This window comes from Castor canadensis, chromosome 5 (genome assembly GCF_047511655.1).
Source record: "Castor canadensis chromosome 5, mCasCan1.hap1v2, whole genome shotgun sequence".
Lineage (NCBI taxonomy): Eukaryota > Metazoa > Chordata > Mammalia > Rodentia > Castoridae > Castor > Castor canadensis.
In genome coordinates, this window is record NC_133390.1 from 134,471,384 (window position 1) to 134,475,405 (window position 4,022).

General features: G+C 44.8%; 1 pseudogene; it reads right to left on the bottom strand.

Annotated features, from left to right (window-relative positions):
* Positions 1-1,550: 1,550 nt before the first annotated feature.
* LOC109695755 (S-phase kinase-associated protein 1 pseudogene) lies at positions 1,551-2,082 on the bottom strand (annotated as a pseudogene).
* Between the last annotated feature and the right edge of the window lie 1,940 nt (positions 2,083-4,022).

A 4,022-nucleotide genomic window follows, 5' to 3' on the forward strand; every position in this document is an offset into this window, starting at 1 on the left:
TCTAGGAGTCTGGAAGACATCCCAATAGCCCCACTCAGACCATTAACTTCAAGTAGGCCTTTTCCAGTTTCCAACTCATGAATAAAGATAATAAAACTTTTTGCAAGTTGTTTTATTTACAATGCCAACTTTTAAAAGCCTAACTAGAGTTAACTGGACAATGAACTAGGCAGAAATTGCTTGATAGAAGAGGAAAAGTCCAAAATGCCACTTTCTACAGAGAACCCATAGTTCAGTTTTATTCAGAATAAAGAGAAAAGCTTTCGCTCATACTAGCAGAAACTCAGCCATAGGTTTGGAGTCTGTACTCAAACTACACATGCAATAAGGACAATCTTATGCTAATACAATTGATGTGCTGCTTCATTTGTCTACTGTTTGTCTAATATTAACAATTATAAACAGAAAAGTGCAACTAGTATTTGGAACAATCCTTAGTGTTACAGTGTCAGGTACAACATTTCACTTTTCTTTTTTTTTTTCAGATGGACAATTGGTAATTTATTTTTTTTTCTTTCTTTTTTTTAATTTTTTTTTTCAAGGCTTGGTTCATTTCTCCCCCCTGCCCCCACCCCCTCCCTTACCACCCACTCCGCCCCCTCCCTCTCCCTCCCACCCCCTCAATACCCAGCAGAAACTATTTTGCCCTTATTTCTAATTTTGTTGTAGAGAGAGTATAAGCAATAATAGGAAGGAACAAGGGTTTTTGCTGGTTGAGATAAGGATAGCTATACAGGGCATTGACTCACATTGATTTCCTGTGTGTGTGTGTTACCTTCTAGGTTAATTCTTTTTGATCTAACCTTTTCTCTAGTTCCTGTTCCCCTTTTCCTATTGGCCTCAGTTGCTTTTAAGGTATCTGCTTTAGTTTCTCTGCGTTAAGGGCAACAAACGCTAGCTAATTTTTTAGGTGTCTTACCTATCCTCACCCCTCCCTTGTGTGCTCTCGCTTTTATTATGTGCTCATAGTCCAATCCCGTTGTTGTGTTTGCCCTTGATCTAATGTCCACATATGAGGGAGAACATATGATTTTTGGTCTTTTGGGCCAGGCTAACCTCACTCAGAATGATGTTCTCCAATTCCATCCATTTACCAGCGAATGATAACATTTCGTTCTTCTTCATGGCTGCATAAAATTCCATTGTGTATAGATACCACATTTTCTTAATCCATTCGTCAGTGGTGGGGCATCTTGGCTGTTTCCATAACTTGGCTATTGTGAATAGTGCTGCAATAAACATGGGTGTGCAGGTGCCTCTGGAGTAACCTGTGTCACAGTCTTTTGGGTATATCCCCAAGAGTGGTATTGCTGGATCAAATGGTAGATCGATGTCTAGCTTTTTAAGTAGCCTCCAAATTTTTTTCCAAAGTGGTTGTACTAGTTTACATTCCCACCCACAGTGTAAGAGGGTTCCTTTTTCTCCACATCCTCGCCAACACCTGTTGTTGGTGGTGTTGCTGATGATAGCTATTCTAACAGGGGTGAGGTAGAATCTTAGTGTGGTTTTAATTTGCATTTCCTTTATTGCTAGAGATGGTGAGCATTTTTTCATGTGTTTTCTGGCCATTTGAATTTCTTCTTTTGAATTTCTTTTTTTTTCTTTTCTTCACCCCACTGATTCTCTTTGCGTACCTGGGCTTCCTACTCTTCAGTAAAGTCGTTTTTGATATTGAAGCTTTTGCGAATCTCCTCAGGAGTTTTCCCCTTAATCATATTGGCAACAGTCTTGCATGTAACATCAAGCAAACCTTTTATGTCTAAGTAGTTTGCAGCCAAAATAAGTTAAAAAAGTATTCCTTGGTCAACTTTCAGGAATTCTTGGTCCCAAACAGGTTTAACGTCTGTTCGCTTTTCTTTGTTCTCATCATCTTCAGGAGGAGGAGGTAACGGGTGCAGCACTGAGTGACCTTTTTTAATATTGCTGTATTAACATTTGGTAGAGGAACTGGGTCATCATCTCCTTCATCACCCATTCCCAAATCTTCCAACATGGTCATGATGGTCACAGATTGTTTGGCAATTTCTACATCGACTTCAAATATCTCTCTCCATCAGAACTCTGCAACTTAATTGAAGGCATGGTGTTTGGTCTTAAGGAGATGGCGGCAGGAGGCTGACAGAAGCAGCGCAGAGTGCGTGCCAAACAGAGGAGAAAGGCGAGAACAAGGCCACTACCACCAAGGTTCTTGAGAGTGAGGGAGTTGGGGTATTTATCTTCCCACACTCATCTCTATGACTAAGGTCTGTTAGCAAGGATGGTAACTGCTTGTCCCTTCTTTAAGCTTGCCAAGAAAATCCGTGCAGGAGATGCTGGTGTTCACTGGGGATAGGTGAGGAGCTAACTAGAGGCCCAGAGCAGGTGATGCTCTGCCCATAGGACTCTCAAACCCAGCATTTTTAGGTCCCTTGCCTGGAAATAATGTGCAGCTTTATGTATCTTCCTGTCCACACATTAGCTTTGGCATCACCCAGAACACTTCACTGCCTCCAAACTCCTCTGAGCTTCAGCTTCTGGGTTCTAGGCTCCCTGTTCCTATCTGCCTCTGCAGTGCAGTGTTTAGCCTTCCCTGCCCCTAGCCTTGGAGAGCTGCCCATATGCCCATGCCATAAGCCTCCTGCTTGTCTCTCCCAGAGCCTGTTCATTGGCCAGTCCTGAGTGATACACAGATCTTGTGCTCATCCCAAGATACCTGGAGGACACAAATCAAGTCTTCAATCTCCTGCCTTCCCATGGTGTTCTGCAGACTGAATGTGGGTTGGGAAACAGGCACGAGTAGCCTCCAGGTTCCTGGACAAGGAGTGAGAGTCCCACCTACTATACAAACTGTACCAGCATCAACTTGAAAATGAGGCAGGTGGTTATATCTTCCTTTTATTGGAAAAGTTCCCTAGAGTTTAACCCCATGTCCCCAACCACAGGCTGCCTGATATCAAGGCTCTGACTGGGCCTTAGTGACCTTGTCTACAAAGCAACACTGTTGAGTGAGATCTGTGGTTATCAGTTTTTTTTTTTTTTTTTTTTTTTAAGCATTGGAACTCTTCACCCTAACACTTGCAGAAGCCCAGCATGAAACACACACAACACTGACCTGGCTGTTTTGAGAGGGGACCTCCCACCCTCTCCTAAGGGCCTCCCCATGGGTGGTCTCAGACAGATAGCTTGAAATCCTGAGCTGGTCAAAATGTCATTCCTTCCAGTCCTGTTGGGGTAGGTCTGTTTCCTGAGGCCACTTGCAGAAGAAACTCCTGGAAGTTTATCATGGAGGCCCTTTTCTGGGCTCCTTGAGTTCCCTTTAAATCAGATGGGGGCGGGCAGGGACAGGTGCAGAAGGAAAGCTGGGTGTTTACAGCTTTTTAGGCCAACTATGGTTTGAGAATTATTTGCTCCTAACTTCCCCATATTATCAACGTAAATAAGAAAAATACTCTGTGTGAGGGATCAGTGCCTTGCAGAAAGCTGCAATGGGGTGAGAAGATGGCACGCAGCTGGTGGCCCCGCTGCAGCCAAGGAGTCACCAGCTGAGGCTTCTTTGGATGACAGACTGTTTACTGGAGGGCAACTGGAGAGACAATGTGTCCCTTAGCCATCTCTGCAGGACTCTCCCCAGCGATCTCCCTTCAACATCTCTACTTTTTGCTCTCTCCCCAAGGGAGACCTCCTAGGCCATGTGCACGAGGACCAGAGGATGGCCCTGTGCAGATCCTAGAGAAGATCATTCAGGGAGTTTTCCCCTGAGCTCAGTTGCTGCCATCAGTGCTGCCTCCAGCATTCTGGTGCATCACACCTCTTTCAAACCTGTCCCCTGTACACAGTGGGTGCTCTATTGGGGTGTTAGGCACTGACACTGGCAGCTCTCAGATTTCTTCCAGGTCACCAGACTGGAAAGGGCCAGTCACTCCTGTTCACTGCCTTCCTGCCTGTTGTGTGACTTGCTCTCTGCAGCTTCTGCCTACCAATGGCTGTACAAGTCCACCATGTACCAAGTGCAATGGTGTGATGTGGAGCCTACACAGCCCCCC